At 39.6% G+C, this 21387-nt stretch overlaps 1 pseudogene across 1 annotated transcript; it reads left to right on the top strand.

The window, feature by feature from the left end:
* Positions 1 to 5103: 5103 nt before the first annotated feature.
* On the top strand, positions 5104 to 19854 carry LOC309641984 (hsc70-interacting protein pseudogene; annotated as a pseudogene). Its single transcript has one exon. The product of its transcript is annotated as a hsc70-interacting protein pseudogene (transcript).
* The last annotated feature ends 1533 nt before the right edge of the window (positions 19855 to 21387 follow it).

The following is a 21387-nucleotide window of genomic DNA, read 5'->3' as shown; positions in this document are numbered from 1 at the left end:
TTTTTCAGATTAGTGATTCTTTGAGTAAGTGGGATTGGCTGACTATTAATATTAGGGGGAGGAGTCATATTGTTAGGATTAGTAATGGTGCAGAGAGGGAGTCGGAGAAGAATATTAATGAGTAGTTGAGGCTATTGTCGTTGAATTGGTTAAGAAGAAGTAGGCTTGTAAGGCTAATTAATAGACTGTGGGTTGTGGAGTTAATTCAGATTATGTTGCTTTTTGATAGCCAATTTAGAGGTATTAATATGATTGTGGGGATAATAAATTTTAGCATTGGAGAAGGTTGAGGTTTTGTACGTAATCAGTCCCACATGTGTTTGATACTATTACTAATAGGGCTAATCTGAGGGCTGCTTTGCAGGCTGCGAGTACCAGTAGGATGATTGGTATTATGCTGGCTAAGGTGAAATGTGAGTTTAAGATTGTCAGGGCTGCTAGAATAAATAGTGATAGTATCATGCCCTCCAGGCAAAGTAGTGAGGATATTAGGTGGGACTGGTATATTAGTAACCCTACAAGGGATATAGTGAAAGCTATAATAATGTTTAGATGTACTAAGGACACTTGGTAGTTGTGAGTTTAACCATAATCTAAGGAGTCAAAATCACTTGTTTTATTTTAAACTAAATACCATATTCAGGTCATTCCAACCCCTTTTGAGTTCCTTCATAGGCCAGGCTAATTGCTAATAATGAAATTAAAAATAGGGCTATGATAAGTATTGTTTTTAAGTTGTTTGTTTGGGTTGCTCAGGGGAGGGGCAGTAGGAGGACAATTTCTAGGTCAGAAAGAAGGGAAGTGATTGCTACCAGGAAAAATTTTATGGAAAAGGGTAAGCGGGGGGATCCTATAGGGTCAAATCTGCATTTGTAGGGGCTTGTGTTTTCTGCGTAGGGTTTAGTTGAGGAAGTCAGAAGGCGATAAGTAGGAGTAATGAGGCTAGTATTGTGTTTGTTAGTAAGGTCAGTATTAGGTTTATTGTTCTTTTTCGGGGTGTACCGAAACTAGCGGATTAGAAGTCAGATGTACTAATTAATACTAAAAGGACTATGAGCCTCATCAATAGATAGATACGTAAAGAAATAGTCATGCAACATCTACAAAATTTCAGTATCAAGCAGCAGCTTCGAAGCCAAAGTGGTGGGTGGATGTGAAGTGGAATTTTAGTTGGCGTAGGAAACGAACAATAAGAAAAGTAGACCCAATAATTACCTGCAGTCCGTGGAATCCTGTGGCTACGAAGAAAGTTGATCCTTAGGCTCCATCTGAGATTGTAAAGGGGGCTTCGTGATACTCTGACGCTTGTAGGAGTGTAAAATAAACACCGAGGGCAATTGTAATAAAAAGGGCTTGGAGTATGTGCTTGTGATTTCCTTCTATAAGGCTGTGATGGGCTCAGGTAATGGACACGCCAGAGGCTAATAGCACAGAAGTGTTGAGGAGTGGTACTTCTAGGGGGTTTGAGGGGTGAATGCCTATTGGTGGCCAGCATCTGCCTAGTTCAGGAGTTGGGGCGAGACTTGAGTGGTAGAAGGCTCAAAAAAAGCCGGTATAAAGTAGGACTTCTGATATGATAAATAAGATTATTCTGTATCGAAGTCCCTTTTGGACGGTTGGTGTGTGGTGGCCTTGGAAAGTGCTTTCTCGAATGACGTCTTGTCATCATTGATATACTGTTAGAATATTAGTCAGTAGGCCCAGTATTAGGAGAACTATTGAGTTGAAGTGGAATCATATGATTAGGCCTGATGTTATGAGAAGTGCTGAAAGAGCTCCTGTGAGGGGTCAAGGACTGGGGTTTACTATGTGATACGTGTGGGTTTGGTGGGTCATTATGTGTTGTCGTGCAGGTATAAGCTTACTAAGAGGGTAAGAACATAGGCTTGAATTATAGCGACAGCAAATTCAAGGATGGTGAGTAGGATGAGAATAGTAAATGTAATAAGAGCTGTGAATGTGCTGGTGCTTACTAACACGGGGGTTGTCTCCCCGATTAGGTGTATTAGTAAGTGGCCTGCCGTAATATTGGCTGTTAGTCGTACTGCCAGTTCTACTGGCTGGATGAATAGGCTAATAGTTTCGATAATTACTAGCATAAGGATGAGGAAAGTGGGTGTGCCTTGTGGTAAGAAGTGGGCTAGGGATGCTTTTGTTTTCTTACGGAGGCCCGTATTGACGGCACCGGCTCATAGAGGGATGGCTATTCCTACATTGACTGGGAGCTGTGTGGTGGGTATAAATGAGTGGGGTAATAGTCCGAGGAGATTGGTTGAGCCGATAACTAGAATGAGTGATATTAGTATTAGCGATCAGGTTTGTCCTTTATGATTATGAATACCTATTATTTGCTCTGATGTGAGTTGAATTAATCACTGTTGAAGGGAGATTATGCGATTATTAATTAGTCGTTTTGATGTTGGGAATAGAACACTTGGGAATATAACGGTCAGGATGACTACAGGGATACCTATTACTGGGGTTACGAAAGGGGCAAATAGATTTTCGTTCATACTGTTTCTCAAGGGGCATATTGTTTTCGTATTTTAGTGAGTGTTGATTTGGGGTTGGGGTAGTAGATGTGCTTTGAGATTTTTAGTTGAAATATAATAAATAGTGTTAGAAATATAGATGAAATAGTAACAAATCATGTTGATATATCTAGTTGTGGCATGTCATCAAGGAGAACTTTGGCTCTCAATTTTTAACTTAAAAGGTTAACGCTAATCTAGCTTCTTAATGAGTTTATAGTATAGACGCTGATCATTTCTTGAAGTATTTTAGGGGCACTAGTTCAAGAACAATTGGCATGAAGCTGTGGTTTGACCCACAGATCTCTGAATACTGTACGTAGAACAAGCCTGGTCATGTTGATATTAGGGTTTGGTTTGGGTGCCCTGGGATTGCGTCTGTCTTTAGGTTCAAGGAGGGTACGGCTCATGAGTGTAGTACGTCTTCGGAGGAAATTAGTACTCGGATTGTTATCTCTATAGGTAAAATGACTCGGTTATCTACTTTTAGTAGTCGTAGTTCTCCTGGTTTTAGGTCTGGTGTTGGGATTATATAGGAATCAAAGTTTAGGTCTTTGTAGTCAGTGTATTCATAGCTTCAGTATCATTCGTGGCCTATAGTTTTTACGGTAAGAGATGGGCTGTTGATTTCATCTATCATATAAAGAACTCGTAATGATGGCAGGGCAATTAAGATTAAGATAATGGCCGGCAGGATAGTCCAAATAGTCTCCACCTCTTGGGCATCTATTGTGCTAGTATGTGTTAACTTAGTTGTAAGTATTAGTGTAATGATAGAGAGGACTAAGGAGCTAATTAGGAAAACAATTATTAGTGTGTGGTCGTGAAAACGTAGCAGTTCTTCTATGACGGGTGATGTTGTATCTTGAAAACCTAGTTGGAAGGGGTATGCCATAGAGATATACAATATTTTCACTTGTGACTTAACTTCGACAAAGTTGTATAAAATTTTACTAATACCTAGTTCATGAAGAAAGACATAGTGGCTATGATGTTGGCTTGAAACCGATAAGAGAGGGTTCGATTCCTTCCTTTCTTGACTATTTTAGATTAATGTAGGTTGGTTCTTCGAATGTATGATATGGTGGAGGACATCCATTTAGTCATTCTAAATTTGTGATAGTCAGCTCTACTGCTAATACTTCTCATTTGGATGTGAATGCTTCTCAGATAATGAAGACTATCAGTATGACCGCTGTTAATGAGATGAATGAGCCTATTGATGAGATGGTATTCCATGTTGTATAGGCGTCTGGATAGTCGGAGTATCGTCGAGGCATGCCAGATTAGCCTAGGAAATGTTATGGGAAGAAGGTTATGTTGACACCCACGAATATGATCACAAAGTGAATTTTTGCTCATGTCAAGTTGAGTGTATACCCTGAGAATGGTGGAAATCAGTGTACAAATCCTCCTATGATAGCGAAAACAGCTCCCATTGAGAGCACATAGTGAAAGTGTGCGACTACATAGTAGGTATCATGAAGTACAATGTCTAATGATGAATTAGCTAGGACAATACCTGTTAGTCCACCGACTGTGAAAAGGAAGATGAAACCCAAGGCTCACATCAGGGCCGGTGATCATTTAATATTGCCTCCATGGAGTGTTGCCAATCAGCTAAATACTTTTACCCCTGTAGGGATGGCAATAATTATAGTAGCTGATGTAAAGTATGCTCATGTATGAATGTCCATACCTACTGTGAATATGTGATGGGCCCATACAATAAAACCTAAGAACCCAATTGATATTATAGCTCATACCATACCCATATATCCGAAAGGCTCTTTTTTTCCCAAGTAGTAAGGTACAATGTGTGAGATCATCCCAAACCCAGGTAGGGTGATGGTGGCCTCGTAGAATGAGTGGGAGTGTTCCTTCCTCTGCTATATTTTGGAAGAGTTTGAGAAGGATAGGTGTTAGCTCTTCTCTAAATGTTTGATAGAATTCGCCTGTGAAGCCATCTGGTCCTGGGCTTTTGTTTGTTGGAAGATTTTTAATCACAGTCTCAATTTCAGTGCTCGTGATTGGTCTGTTTATATTTTCTATTTCTTCCTGGTTCAGTCTCAGAAGGTTGTGCTTTTCTAAGAATGTGTCCATTTCTTCCAGGTTGTCCATTTTATTGGCATATAGTTGCTTGTAGTAATCTCTCATGATCCTTTGTATTTCTGCAGTGTCAGTTGTTACTTCTCATTTTTCATTTCTAATTGTATTGATTTAAGTCTTCTCCCTTTTTTTCTTGATGAGTCTGGCTAATGGTTTATCAATTTTGTTTATCTTCTCAAAGAACCAGCTTTTAGTTTTATTGATCTTTGCTATTGTCTGCTTTCCTTTCTAAACGATTCACATTTTTTAAAAAAATTAATTAATTAATTTATTTATTTATTTTCGGCTGCATTGGGTCTTGCTGCATGCAGGCTTTCTCTAGTTGCAGCAAGCGGGGGCTACTCTTCGTTGAGGTGCATGGACTTCTCACTGTGATGGCTTCTCGTGTTGTGGAGCATGGGCTCTAGGTGTGCAGGCTTCAGTCATTGTGGCACGCAGGCTCAGTAGTTGTGGCTCGCGGGCTCTAGAGTGCAGGCTCAGTAGTTGTGGTGCATGGACTTAGTAGCTCTGCGGCATGTGCGATCTTCCTGGACCAAGGCTCGAACCCGTGTTCCCTCCATTGGCAGGTGGATTCTTAACCACTGCACTACCAGGGAAGTCCCTGAATGATTCGCTTTTTAATGCAGGGACTTATTCATCCTTAAATGATACATGGTAGGAATTCAATGAATATCTGTCAGCTGATTAAATAAATGAGCAACAATTTACTTCTGCAGCCACCTTTGCTGGGTAAGACACTTTGGATCTGAAGATTCTATTGAACACGGGGCACCCTCCAGCTCCTCAGGAAATAGTGGACATGGAACCTTCCCTTGAGGGAGAGAAAGCATGTTTCTGGGAGCTTTGCAAATGTTTCATGGGAATCCCACTTTTGGTTCTCTTAAGGACTCTTTTTTGGTTCATCACTCCATATGCCTCTTGGACCAAATTACTACATGTTTCTGGTGGTTCAACATGTTCTTGGCCAGAGAGGCTGATATCCTGCTACAAACTGAGCCTGGTAGGAACTTAAAAGGAGATGCTTCTCATCTGTCCTCTGGCATGCCTTCAGTGAGACTCAGGCATTTGAAGACATCAGACCCAGACACCAAAATGAAATTAACAAGAAGGGGCTCCCATGAGGGAGACTGGGCGCCTCAGATTCAAATGAGCAGTCGATTGAATCCAGTGAAGGCGCTAATGAGCTGTTCTACGCAGCTCTGGCAAACTCACCCCGCACCTATAATTTTCTCTCTGGATATCATTAAAATCAAATGATTCCCTTATTTGGGGTATCCATTTACAGTGTAATTATTTTGGTCTTTTGTAGTGACTTTCGTGGTTAAATTAGGCAATTCTTCTTCCTGTGTAGATAATGTAATGACTTTTTAATCATTTGTTTTCTACCAGCCAGATTGTTTCCATGATCCCATTAGAATTCTTCTGTAGTGATTCCAATGGATTTATTGAACTACTGGTGACAGCCTCACTGATGAACTGCAGGCTGCCTGCTGTTAAACTCAACCAATGAATATCAAATACCTTCCATTTTCCCAGGAACCCAGAAAAAAATCTAATAATTTTGATCGATGGATATATTTCCTGACATTCAGCATAGAAATTACAAAGAATACCATATGCTTATGGTAGGTTTTAAAAATATAAATTTATTTTTTTATGATTATAAAAGTAATACATTATTATTCTTAAAAAATCCAGAAATACCCCAAATACAACAAATACTATAAAAATGCCTGTAATTTCACCACTTACTTAAAACCATCTTGTATTAGATGATATCTCCCTATAGTTTTTTTAAAAAAATCTATTTCTCTTTCCATTATCTATCAATTATCTACATACCTACCTATCCAAAATTGGAACCATAATTTTTTAACCATATTTTTTTCATTTAATATGCATGATAAGAATTTTTCCATGTCCCTGAATATTCATTGCAGTTACAGTCTTGAATGGTTGTGTAATATTTTAGTATATACATTTGTTCTCCAAATACTTTCTGAGCTCCTACTCTGAACAAGCAAAGACTTGCTGTAATTTATTTAGTCATTGCTCTATTGTTTGAACATTGTTTGAGCTTTTAAAAATATAAGTCATATCATAGCTCTCTGCTCCAAACACTGCAAGGGCTCCCCATTTTGCTAAGAGTAAAAGCTTACATCCTTATGATGGCCTTTGAGGCCCTTCAAGGTTGCCCCCAACTCTTACCTCTCTGGCTTCATCTCCTATTCCTCTCCCTGCCCAGACCACACCAGCCCCACTGGACTCCCTACTGTTTTTCTAATTGCCAGACAAGCTGTGCCCCTGGGCCTTTGCACTAGCTGTTCTCTCTGCCTGGAATGCCCAAGGACCCACTACCCAGATTTCTCACCTCCTTAGAATCTTGTGCTCAGGCGTCATCTTCTTACTGAAGCAAACTGTTCCTTTTTGTCTTGCCTCCAGCCACTCCTGATTGCTCTTATCTTGCTCTGCTTTGTCTTTTTTTTTTTCACAGCATCTATTATTTTCTCATGTACTATTATACTTTATTTACTAAGTTTACCATTTATTATCTACTCCTCCCACTGTAATGTAAATTCCATGAGGGTAGAGATTTTTGTCAATTTTGTTCACCAGTGTATTGCAGGTGCCCCAAACACTACCTGGCACATAGTAGGTGCTCAATAAATATTTGTTGCATGAATGTATAAATGTTTTTGCATTTTTGGCTACTTGTGTACAATGCTATATAGAGTCTAAATCTCTGTATCAATCTCTTGTGATTTTCTGAGATTTCATGGAATTACTGAATCAAAGGAACAACTTTTAAGACTTTCTGATATATGTCATCAAACAGCTTTGTAGAAAACTTGTGCTGATTTATGCTTCCAGCAGAGTATAACTATGTCCATCTCATTGCATTAACACAGGCATTAGGCATTATTTTAAAAATATCTTTGTTAACCTGAGTGCTGAAGAACACTACTCGTTTTAAAATTTTATGTTAAAAATTTTTACAACTATTTGACTACTAGTAAATTTGAATATTTAAAAATCAGCTTATTAGTTATTGATTTCTTTGGGGGATCACCTGATCACATTCCTTATTGATTTTTTGTAGTGAATATTAAGATTTATTTTCATGTTTATTAGGAATAATTTGTGCACACAAGAGAATATATTTAGAGAAAAAAAAATACTCTTGAATCCACTGCCCAGTTTAAGAAATAGGACATCGTCAGTTCTTTTGACATCCTGATGTCCCAGTGAATGCCTCCCAGTCCCATTCCTCAACATCTTCACAGAGAAACCATTGCTTTTTTGTGTGTCCCCAATGGCATATTGTTTAGTTTTGTCTGTTTTGAAAATGGAGTCATACTGCAGTTCAACATTGTGTTTCTAAAATGTTTGATTGCTGGAATCTGGCTGCAGCGTCCACCGCGCCCGCCGCCTCCCACCGCCTCCGGACAGTGGACCCGCACAAAGTGAGCGAGCCTCGAGCTTTCGTGAAAATGTGCAAGCAGGACCCGAGCGTTCTGCACACCGAGGAAATGTGCTTCCTGAGGGAGTGGGTGGAGAGCATGGGGGGTAAAATACCACCTGCTACTGATAAAACTAAATTGGAAGAAAATACCGAGGAAGAAAAAACAGATAGTAAGAAGGTGGAGGAAAACATAAAGACAGATGAACCATCAAGTGAGGAAAGTGATCTAGAAATTGACAGTGAAGGTGTGAATGAACCAGACACTGATGCCCCTCCAGAAATGGAAGATGAAAATGTAGAGATAACTGAGGAGATGATGGATTAGGCAAATGATTAAAAAGTGGCTGCCGTTGATGCCCTAAATGATGGTGAACTCCAGAAAGCCATGACTTGTTCACAGATGCCACCAAGCTAAATCCTCGTTTGGCCATTCTGTATGCCAAGAGAACCAGTGTCTTCATCAAATTACAGAAGCCAAATGCTGCCATCCGAGACTGTGACAGAGCTATTGAAATAAATCCTGATTCAGCTCAGCCATACAAGTGGCGAGGGAAAGGGCACAGACTTTTGGGCCATTGGGAAGAAGCTGCCCATGATCTTGCCCTTGCCTGTAAGCTGGGTTATGATGAAGATGCTAGTGCAATTATGAAAGAAGTTCAACCAAGGGCCCAGAAAATTGCTGAACGTCGGAGAAAGTATGAGTGAAAACGTGAAGGGCGAGAGATCAAAGGAAGAATAGAAAGGCTCAAGAAGGCTCGGGAAGAACATGAGAGAGCCGAGAGAGGAAGAAGCCAGATGACAGTCAGGAGCTCAGTATGGCTCTTTTCCAGGTGGTTTCCTGGTGGAATCCTGGTAATTTTCCTGGAGGAATGCCTGGAATGGGAGGGGGCATGCCTGGAATGGCAGGAATGCCTGGGCTCAATGAAATTCTTAGTGATCCAGAGGTTCTTGCAGCCATGCAGAATCCAGAAGTTATGGTGGCCTTCCAGGATGTGGCTCAGAACCCAGCAAATATGTCAAAATATCAGAGCAACCCAAAGGTTATCAATCTCATCAGTAAATTGTCGGCCAAATTTGGAGGTCAAGCATAATGCCCTCTGACAAATAAAGCCCCTGCTGAAGGTAAAGCAACTTAGATCACCTAATGGATGTCACAGTAATACAAACCGTGTACCTCTGACCTTCTCATGAAGAAAGCTGGGGTGCTTTGAGGATAATCCCTACCCCTCTGCCCCAAATGCAGCTGAAATATTTTACAGTGGTTTGCCATTAGGGTATTCATTCAGATAATGTTTTCCTACTAGAAATTAAAAACTGTAAACAATTTTAAAAATTAAGTAAAATTAAATGTTTGAATTCAACAACTACAGTTCATTTGTTTTTACTGCTATGTACTATTCTCTTGTGTATATATACCACTGTTTATTTATCCAAGCTCAGTGGGCAGTAGGATTGTTTCTAACTCTTTGGTATGATAAATGACGCTGCCACAAACATTCTTGCTCATGATCGCTGAGGCATTATACAAAAATCTCTGTAGGGTATGTACCTAGGAGTGGAATTTCTGGGTCATCGAGGATGTGTATGTTCAACTTTTCAAGATAATGTGAAACTCCTTTCCAATTTGGTTGTATTAATTTATATTCCTACTAGCAGTGGATGGGCTTTCCCGTTGCTTCACAATTTTTCTAACTCTTAGTACTATGCTGGAGTGGCTGAAAAGTGGTATCTAATTTTGGTTTAAATCTGCATTTACCTTTCAAATGATTATTGGCGATTTATCTTTCCTCTTCTTTTTATTTATATTTAAAGGGTGGTAACCACTGTTACCACAGTCATTGACTGGGTACTACATTGTGTGCCAATCCCTGCACATTGCATCATACACTCACCAACCTTATGAAGTAGTTGCCATCATATTCTGGGGCCCCAGAGAGGTTACTATCAGAGTACATATTACAAACTGTATTTCTTCCAAATGATGACCTTCACATCTTTATAACATGTGACTTGAGACCCAAGACTAACCTGTAATCTTGTTAGACTGCAATTTGACAGAAGGTATCTAATTTCTAAAGTCTGTCCTAGGTCTTTCAGAGATTAAAAAAGAACACTAATAGTCGTATGAAAGAAAAATTTCTAGAGTTTATCTCCAAGGCCATTTTCTTGTTACCTTAGCAGAAAGGAAAAGGTCAATGGCATTTTTGTCATTATGTCTTGAATGATTTAAGAAATCACTTACATGTGAAAGTACCAGCTAGAGCAAGATACATGCCTCCTCTCAGAGGAGTTGTCTCCTGAAGGAACCTATTATTATTTTTTCAATGAATTACTTTTTTTTCTGTTGGATTTCCAAAGGGGAGTTGGCTGGTTCCAAAATCGAGTCTGGAATTTTAGAAAAAGGGAATGTTGTTATTGTTTCTTTTGAACTAATCAATCCAATAAGCATCTATTTTGAATCTGCTTTCTATAAGACCCTAAGACACAGAGATGTTTGAAAGAACAAGAGGATATCATTCCCATTTCCACTCTGTTTCCTATTAAGTTGGAAGGTTTCAAACTCTCAAAAATAGAATTCATTCATTTTTATTAATTTTCTGTCATTTATGTGTACCCCTGGTGTGTGATGGTTAATCCAAGGTTAGGTTAGGGGGCCTGACTGATCCCTAAATACATGGAAAGCCATCATTTTAAGAAATGTTTTCAAAAATATTAATAGTATATCAGAGGTAAACAACCAGCCCAGAGCTCCTGTCAATCTCCCTGTGAGAAAACCCATAGGAAATAATGTGGGATGGATCCAAGAGGACATGGAAAGGTGTTATCATTGTGCTTTGGAAGGCTAGGGCTAGACCACTGCAGGCTAAGCAGGTCTTCACTCCCAGAGTCCCCTCTCTGATGGAGGAGGCCCCAGCCAGCCTGATGGAGAGCTAGGTATGTGGGAGTGGAGAGGGGTGACATGCTTTGCTGACACTTGCCTTTGGGTCAAGCTAGGCTCAGGAAGTCCACTGGGCCACAGACCACTGGGTCTCCAGGCAGCCTGCCAAGGGTGAGCAAGCAGGAGGTCAAGAAATGGGCAGAGGAAGGAATGACACTGTGGGCCATGGGGCCAGACCTGAACCTGATCTCTCCTGTTGAACCTCTGGTTGGGTCCATCTGTGCTTGTCTGCCAGCCCAAGATAACACATACAGCATATACACACACGCATATTCCACACTCATATCCTTTTTTCAACCTTTCCATCACTCACTTTACCTTTGCTGTATGTGGCCTTGTGTTATATTCACTTTAAACAAATAATTTTATTGAAGTATAATTTGCATACCATGAAAGTTACCCATTTTAACTGTACAAGTCAATGGTTTTGTTGTTGTTGTTTTGTTTTTGGTAAGTTTACTGAATTTGGTAACCATCACCAAAATCTAGTTTTGCAACAGTTCTGTTACCCCAGTAAGATCCTTCATGTCCATTGGCAGTTGACCCCTGTTTCCTACCCTCCAGGCCCAGACCAACCAGTCATCTGCTTTCCATCTCTTATAGGTTTGCCTTTTCTGGATATTTCATATAAATGGAATCATGCAAAGTTGGTCTTTTGTGTTTGGCTTCTTTCAATTAGCATGATGTTCATCCATGTTGTAGCATATATCAGTTTTTCATTTCTTTTTATTGCTGAGTGGTGTTCTATTGTTTGGACACACCACATTGTGTTTGTCACTTTCCAGTTGATGGACATTTGGGCTGTTTACACTTTGGGGCTATCATGAATAAGGCTGCTATGAACATTCATGTGTAAGTCCTTGAATAAGCATATGTTTCCATTTCTCTCGGGCATATACATAGGAGTGGAATTGCTGCATCATATGATTAAGTCTATGTCTAACTTTTTAAGAAACTACCAAACTGTTTTCACATCAGCTGCACCATTTTATGTTCCCTGTGATTGACTTTTTCATATGAGTTCTGTCTCCCTTTACAGGCTATAGTCTTCTAGGGGACAGCACTCCTGCCTGTAGCTCTGTGTAACCATAACTTTCAGCATAGAGTAGGTCTGTGGTCATTAATGATGATTGCTGTAGTGGGCTGAATGGTGATTGCAAAGATATATCCACATTGTAATTCCTGGAACCTGTGAATATTACCTTATATGACAAAAGATGTGATTAAGTTAACGGTCTTGAAAGGAGGGGCTCCTCCTGAAATATCTGGGTGTATCCTAAATGCCATCACAAGTATTGTTGTAAGAGGACAGAGGCAGAGGGAGATTGCACACAGACACACAGAGGAGAAGGCCATGTGAACACAGAGCAGAGAGATAAGGGGCCACAAGCCAAGGAATGCTGACAGCTACCAGAAGCTGGAAGAGGCAGAGAACAACTTCTCTCCTAGATCTTCCAGAAGGAGTGAGGCTCTGATGACATCCGATTTCAGCTCACTGAAACTGGTTTTGGACTTCTGGCCTCCAGAACTGTGAGAATAAATTTCTGTTGCTTTGGTAATTTGTTACAGCAGCTGCAGGAAACTAATACAATTTGCTAAAAATGGTAGCTGAATGGAGCAGGAGTAAAAGCTGAAACACAGCATATCTGGGGATCGTAAACATAGTCTTGGATGTAGGAGACAAAGAGTTTTCCATTTCCTTTGGAGTAAGCCTTTATTATGAATGAAATGCATTCATTTACTCATTTAGTCATTAATTTTCAACCATTGAATTTCTAGTAGCTTTATTTGACTGACTTTCCTTTATAGTGGATATGTTTTCCTTTCCATCTGGAATGAAATTACATATCTGCCATTGCTTGATATACTTTATTTTATGTTGTGTCCAAATCAGTGTTACTGCCTGTAACCATCGGGAGGGCAAGATTCTGGAACCAGACCACCTGTGTTCGAATACTGGCTCCGCCACTAACTAGCTATGTGGCTCTAGGCATGTCATCTGTATAATTGGAATAATAAGTGTACATAACTCATAAGGTTTGTGTGAGGATTAAACAGTAACAGTTTAACAACCAGCTCTCTCGATTTGTAGTATTTGCCAATTTCTGTGGTATAAGTACTCCCTTCGTGAACAATTTTAAGCTATCAAAGTAGCATCACTGAAGGTAGAAGTTGGAAGAGATGCACAGTAGCACACCATGATGTAATATTTCCTCTAATACAGATACAATAGATACTTAAACCCGAGAATGTAGATAATAGTAAAATGCAGTAAAATAATTAGGAAGACATTAGTTTTAAGTATTTCTTAACCTTGTTTTTTTGATAATTTATTTAATTGTATTTATATAATTTAATTTTTAATAATGGGCTGGGTTTAACAACTGGCTCATAAATTTCTTAAAAATTTAATAATTGACACTCCCTCGGGAACTGGTATAAACTGACTCTAGCTCACCTAAATTACTGTATGTAAAGAACTATAAAGGCTGAAGTTAGGTATTTTTCTTTATTATCCTGGAAAAGCCCTGGCACTGGCCTAGGATCCTGTCTTGTCTCCACAGATGATTAATCGCTGTTAGGAGAGACCTAAATTTAAGGACATGAGCGCCCAAGAACAGCACTGAATTGGTAGCAAAATGAAGGAAATGGTAGCTTCTCGATCTCTTTATCAGAATGCTTGATGCATTCAGACCACTTTGGGCTTGAGGGCCCTTTAAGAATAAAGAAAGAGCCCAGAGAGGGGAATGCGTAGGGCAACATCTAGCTTAAGATGTACCATAGCTGGGGTCTTGGGTAAGAAGCCTAGCTAGAGAGTGGCAGAGTTGGAGCTCTTTATTCCCAGTCTGTCTCTCTATTAGTCTTTAGATGGCGACCTTTTGTTCTCTTCCCACCACCTCCATCTCTGATTTAAAGTTGACTAGTTTTTAAGAAGCGATGTGCTACAATGAACATTGTGGTGCATGTCTCTTTTGAATTATTGTTTTCTCAGGGTATATGCCCAGTAGTGGGACTGCTGGGTCGTATGGTAGTTCTATTTTTAGTTTTTTAAGGAACCTCCATACTGTTCTCCATAGTGGTTGTATCAATTTACACTCCCACCAACAGTGCAAGAGGGTTCCCTTTTCTCCACACCCTCTCCAGCATTTATTGTTTCTAGATTTTTTGATGATGGCCATTCTGACTGGTGTGAGGTGATACCTCATTGTAGTTTTGATTACTCAGCCATAAAAGGAAATGAAATTGAGTTATTTGTAGTGAGGTGGATGGACCTAAAGTCTGTCGTACAGAGTAAAGTAAGTCAGAAAGAGAAAAACAAATACCGTATGCTAACACATATATATGGAATCTAAAAAAAAAAAAAAATGGTACTGGCGAACCTAGTGGCAGGGCAGCAATAAAGACGCAGATGTAGAGAATGGACTTGCGGACACGGTGCGGGGAGGGGGAAGCTGGGGCGAAGTGAGAGTAGCATCAACATATATATATTACCGAATGTAAAATAGCTAGCTAGTGGGAAGCAGCAGCATAGCACAGGGAGATCAGCTCAGTGCTTTGTGATGACCTAGAGAGGTGGGATTGGGAGGGTGGGAGGGAGGCTCAAGAGGGAGGGGATATGGGGATATATGTATGCTAACACAGGATTGTGAAGCAATTATACTCCAGTAAAGATCTATTTTAAAAAAAAAAAAGCAATGTGTAGATCAAGAATTGATGAATCACCATAAACACAGTCCAAAGGCAGCTGACTTAAAGTGCTTTAGCTAGGTAACTCACGTGGGCTCCCTAAATGTTGGATGTTACTTAAATTCTTAGAAAAGTAATTCATGATAAGTATCCATTTATCCTTTTGCTGATGAAACTAGTTCCATGAATTGTAAACTTAAATCTATATATACATATGTACATATGTACATGTATATGTACATATATACAGTGGAATATTACTCAACCATAAAAAGGAACAAAATTGGGTCATTTGTAGAGACATGGATGGACCTAGAGACTGTCATACAGAGTGAAGTAAGTCAGAAAGAGAAAAACAAATATCATATATTAACACATATATGTGGAATCTGAAAAAATTGGTATAGACGATCTTATTTACAAAACAGAAATAGAGACACAGACGTACAGAACAAACGTATGGATACCAAGGGGGAAAGGGGAGGGGTGGGATGAATTGGGACATTGGGATTGACATATATACAATATTGATACTATGTATAAAATAGATAACTAATGAGAACCTACTGTATAGCACAGAGGACTCTATTCAGTGCTCTGTGGTGACCTAAAGAGAAGGAAATCCAAAAAAGAGGGGATATATGTATACGTATAGCTGATTCACTTTGCTGTACAGTAGAAACTAACACAGTATTGTAAAGCAACTATACTCCAATAAAAAAAATAAAGTTTAAAAGTACTTATAGTAATGAAAGTGTTTTCTAATACTCCTTTGAATGAGTAAAACCGGAATATAACAGATCAATTTATTCTGGAATACATAGGGAGAAAATAAGCAAATTACCTAAAACCAACTGATTCACAGTTTAAATTGAAAGTTCTTTGTATTGCGAGCTACAAATTTCAGTTTTCCTTGGATTACCTTCAAACAGATAGGATAACATAAAAAATTCTGAAGAAAAAAAGGGTGTGGTAAAGACCTGCCTCCAGGAACTTCATGGCTTTGCTCCCCAAAGTGTGCTGTGTGGAATTTTATTCCTGGGAAATGCTTTAGGGGAAAAAGGTCTCTGATCAAATAAGCTTGGGGAATGCTGCATATAAATGCCCTCTCAGAGATGTACGAGGCTCAGCAGTACAAGCTCTGAGCAGGGCTATTGTAGAGACAACTCCCTAATTTAGCATCACTCCCCATCTCTTAGACTTATTTGACCCCAGAATCCTGTTTTCATGTAACTCCTACAAACATCTCGAGCAACCAGTGTCCTCCAGGACACGATTTTGTAATCCCCACAACTAGGATTGTTATTATTGCTTCTAAATTGTTTTATGATCTTCAGCAAACCCTAGCCTCAGTTTCGCCTTTGAACTAATAAACCCCTCACAGAGATGCTGTGAACCAAAACTTCCACGGAAAGGTCCCCTAAAAACTTTGGCATGCTACTTCTGTCTTGGGCTAATGTTCATTTACCAGAAAGCCACCCTGTTAGTTCTTCTATTACCCCATTCTGCCGGGACTCTCAGTAATACCCCTCCGTGGAATGTCCGTCTCCGGTTGGCACGCACATAAAAGTGTGGACACTCGGCAAAGCCAAGGAAGCTACGACTTGCTTATATTTCAACCTGATGGTCTGTTTTAAAGGTCATTTTTTTCTTCTAAAGGCGCAAACGCTGCAGTAATTTCCTTTAGTACATTTTTAGCCACCTATATCGAGACAAGTTGTCATGGAATAACCTGTGTTCACATCCTCATTTCAAGGGTGGCTTAAATGTGGAGCCAGGATGGCTGCAGCCTTAAGGCTCACCTCGGCTGGTTACTCTGAAGCTGCCTTCTCAGTCTGGTTTTGGTTTAGAAACAAGGTAGTACGTAATCCAAATACGCCAGGGCAGAAGATCCAAATGACTAAAAAGCAAAGCAGCTTTAAAACTCTAGTAGGATACTTGGGGTTTAGCTCTTGTGACACTAGCCAAGGATTGATTATTCAACGAGGTGCCCAGTGGACTAGGTGCCCGCGGCTGGCTTGCTTCTGCAGAGGTAGCATTTGCTTCTTCCCAAAGTGTGTTATGCTTTAGGCTCAAATGCAAACTCTGAATAAATATTGATCTTTACAAAGTAGGAAAAAAAATGACAGATTTGCTTTTTAGTTTTTGGGTGTTTCCCTGAAGTGAGGCAAGACCAATTTGGACTTTGGGGACATTTGTCTTTGGAGTTTCTGGAGAGTGTCATAAAGGCTCTTCACTGAATCAAGCTTCCATGGGTAGAGATGGACTTAATTTCTATCACAAGGCTGAAGATCCCAACTCCAGCCAGGTTTCTGCCTTTCTGTCTCCTAATAAAGAACACCAGTTATAAGTTGGAAAAACCCAAGATTATCTTTTTGGTTAAAATGGATTATTCACAGAATTCTGAAATATATCTTTCCCTCGTGAGCTGTAAACTTAAAGCTACAAACTCTTTCTCAAGCAGGAACTGAAGTTCAAAGAACTTGACTGGACTGAAGCATAAAGCAATAAATATGTGTCCCTTAATTTGCCCTCTAATTTCTTTCCTGTTTTTGTGTTTGTGATATTAATGCAGGAGAAATTCAGTAAATGGTCACTGACTTTGGTTTGATAGCTACTGAGTCCTTCGTTCTTGAGGCTTGGGTAAGGGAAAGGGAAGAGCTCATTTGGCCAGTGTCTAAGGAGGGGCTGATGTCCTGCATTTTATCTAGACCTCCTTGTCCGTGGACCTAAGGCCTTGCTCCTGGATGTGTGAGTTGTGCAGTTGCATGGGGCCCCGCACAAAGAAGGATCCCAGGCTTGGTTCAGTGCCCTGTTGTCACCATCTTGATAGTCTTAATAGTTTTTGAACAAGAGACCCCACATTTTCACTTTGCTCTGAGCCCCTCAAATTTCCTAGCTGGTCCTTCCCCTGGATTACGGTTGATTAAGGCTCTCTGCTCTCTGCTTGCTCTTTTCTCCCACCCATGGCCCCAGATCCAGCCTGAAGACCACGCTCAAGGCTGGACTGTCCCGTGTCCTGTCCACTGGAGCAGGAAGCTAAGCATTCACCCTGCAGTGAACCAACTTTCAGTGATTCTCCTGTGGAGTTTTTACATTATTTGTCATCTCAGAGTAGCTCTTCTTCGTTTGAATTTTCAAAACGTACCAGGTAATTTCAACGGTTGTGCAAGCCAATCATGGTTACGAAGGGAAATACGTTACCAAGGAACAATCCCATAATGCCAATGCTTAATACAAATCATTTTTCATCTGTAATTTTTATACTCTTACTGATAATAAACCAGTAAACAGGTGCAAAATCAATTTACATTTGGAGTTTACATTAGAATTAAAAAAAAATCTTGCCGAACACCTGAATACTTTGTTTTATGATGTCAGTTTCCTATACATGGTTTCTGTTTCTTTATGTTGAGCCATATGGAGGACATTTATTCAATATGCTTATTAAACTTGTATATTTGCGCCACTTGCATAAACTGCCTAAAATTATGATGATGAAACCCCTGTCTTTGGATAGGCATTTGTTTTCTTTCCTTTTCTGTTTTTCTTTTTCATTGCCTCAGGAAATTCTTTGAAAGGGCCATGTTTCTCATTTACCCAATTTAAAAATTGCTCTCCTCCAATAGCCCCTTCCTCTCTTCTACTTTGGTAGAAAAGTTTTCATTAAACTGTACCTTATTGTGATGATCTGTGCCTTCTTGAAGAATGTGGAAAGAAACAGCCCTATCTGTTGTTACTCTGTCTGTATTACTGAGAGCATTTTGTATTACGTGACACTCTGACCTCATTACGAGAACCCACAGGAGACATTGTTCTCTGCTCTCAATTGGAGTTGGTATAAGGCCTGGCTCATCTGGGGCTATGCCTAGCATAACAAGCTCAGATTGTGTCATTAGGCTCACTGGACATGGGATGAGATGAGAAAAAAAAATCTAGTTAATAAAACTCCTTTGGGACTTCCCTGGCGGTCCAGTGGTTAAGACTCCTCACTTCCACTGCAGAGGGTGTAGGTTCAATCCTTGGTCGGGGAACTAAGATCCCGCATGGCACTGCCAAATAAAATAAAAAGCATCAAAAAACAAAAACAAAGAAACTCCTTTTAGGAGGAGTACTGTATAGGGTTGAAGGGAATACTTTGAGAAGCCACTTGCAGAGGTGTTAAGAATTTCAAGGGGTGTGATCAAGTAACAGTATGCCCAATAATCTTCCCTCTGAGTAGTTTGGCTGGATTTAACTGGAGAGCTTTTGTTTGCTGGTTGGGGCATAGAATTCTGGAGTCAGAGAAAAATTGCCTGGGATACTGGATGAGAAGCTGAACCCTGTCGGCAACCCTTATATAGAAACCTTTTATTCATGCAGCTCCTCTGTAAATAAATGTGGAAGAGGTATTTTAAAGACTGTCAGCTTGAAGGTATGCCAAAAAGTAGCTTTCCCACAGACCTACATGTCTTGATCAAGTCCTAATGTGAATTCCTTGTATAATTTAACTTCCCCTGAGCAACTATTTAGTTTCTGTGTTTATGGTCTTTGGGACTCATAACCAGCCATGGTTTCCTCTTTGAGGTGCTGGAGCAGAGCTTAGAGCTAAGTATGCAGTCCATCTCTCCCAAGTGTGAAGAAGTCCCTGTACGCCTTTGTCCTAAGCTCACTCCTGGATCCGTTTTACTGTCTAACTCTTATTTCCTCTTGCCTCATTTCTCCTACTTATATTATCTTGCCAAATGGTGTACATCTTCTCAGGCTGCCTTCACTCCATCCTACTTCAACTTTTAAATGATTTTTTAGGTATATTAATATTCTCTCCTCTTTCTTCTTTGTCTTCTTCCTCCCCCTCCTCCTCTTCGGTGGTAACTTCATAAGAGTAACAACAATTATTTCATACCCCGTATTATTGGCCTTCGTTTCAAGAGCTGGCCTCCACTGTTGTGATTCTACATAAATTGACAAAGTGACCAAAGGATGAAGATTAATACATATGGTGGAGGGAAGGATGAAGGAAGGGCTCAATCAATTTGCCAAATAGTAAAAGCCTTACCGTTATATAAGTAAACATATACATAGGTAAGCAGCAAAGGATGTTAACTGTATGTAGAATCTAAAAACACAATAAAATACAAGTGAATCATACTGCACCTCACCAAATAAAGCCATTATGTATATTTTTATTAAAAGTAATTCAGTATATTACTAGTATTATTCACTTATAATATGACTAATAGTCAACAAATTTTTGGCTTAACCTCCTAACTGTATTTCCAAATGCCGTAGCAGACATTTCCACCAAGATGTCCTAAAGGCACATTAAACTCAGCATCTTCAAAACCAAACTCAGTATGTCTGGAAACCCTCACCCCTGCTCACACTTGTTCCTCTTTACTCATTAGCGTCACTGTTCAGATTCCTCTCTTTTCTTAACCCTTACATCTGATCAGTCATCCAGTCCCCTGCTTAGATTTGAAATTTCTCTTGAGTCCAAACTCTCCTCTCTGACACTAAAGACATTTCAGATCCTGTTGTCTCTCCCCTTTACCTGAAGTCTCCTGGGGCTGTGTGTGTACTCCAGGTGTACATAAAGCTATCTTTTGGGGTAAGTGAAGAAAGTATTAGAGCTGTTACATATATTTTTACCTCTTCCTTTTAAAATTTATTTTTTTATTGAACTGTATTTGATTTACAATGTTGTGTTAATAACTGCTGTACAGCAAAGTGATTCACTAATATATATATATATATATGTATATATATACACACACATTCTTTTTTTTTTTTTTGGCCGTGCCATGCAGCATGCAGGATCTTAGTTCCCCAACCAGAGATTGAACCCGCACCCACTGCATTGGCAGTGTGGAGTCGTAACCACTGGACCACCAGGGAAGTCCCTACATAGTCTTTTTTTAATGTTCTTTTCCATTATGATTTATCATAGGATATTGAATGTAATTCTCTGTGCTATACAGTAGGACCTTGTTGTTTATCCATTCTATATGTAATAGCTTACATCTGCTAACCCCAGCCTCCCAATCCATCCCTCCCCCAACCCCCTTTCCCTTGGCAACCACCAGTCTGTTCTCTATGTCTGTGATTCTGTTTCTGTTTCATAGTTAGGTTCATTTGTGTCATATTTTAGATTCCACATATAAGTGATATCATATGGTATTTGTCTTTCTCTTTCTGACTTCATTTAGTATGATAATCTCTAGTTGCAGCCATGTTGCTGCAAATGGCATTATTTCATTCTTTTTTATGGCTGAGTAGTATTCCATTGTATATATGTACCACATCTTCTTTACCCGTTCATCTGTCAATGGACATTTAGGTTGTTTCCATGTCTTGGGTATTGTGAATAGTGCTGCTATGAACATAGGGGTGCATGTATCTTTTTGAAATATAGTTTTGTCTGGATATATGCCCAGGAGTGGGATTGTTGGATTATATGGTAACTCTATTTTTAGTTTTCTGAGCAACCTCCATACTGGTACAGTGGCTGCACCAACTTATATTCCCACCAACAGTGTAGAATTTACCTCTTCCTTTTAACATTTCTGGCTTTTATGATGTACATATTGGAACAGTTATATATGTAAATAAATAATAGTCATATATAGGACTATGTGTTCAAAAATTTCTACTGGAGTGTGCAATCAAAATCGTTTGGA

The sequence above is a fragment of the Balaenoptera physalus genome (assembly GCF_965194825.1).
Source record: "Balaenoptera physalus genome assembly, chromosome: 13".
Classification (NCBI taxonomy): Eukaryota; Metazoa; Chordata; class Mammalia; order Artiodactyla; family Balaenopteridae; genus Balaenoptera; species Balaenoptera physalus.
The sequence above is the reverse complement of the archived record's forward strand: the minus strand, read 5'-3'. Positions and strand labels throughout refer to the sequence as shown.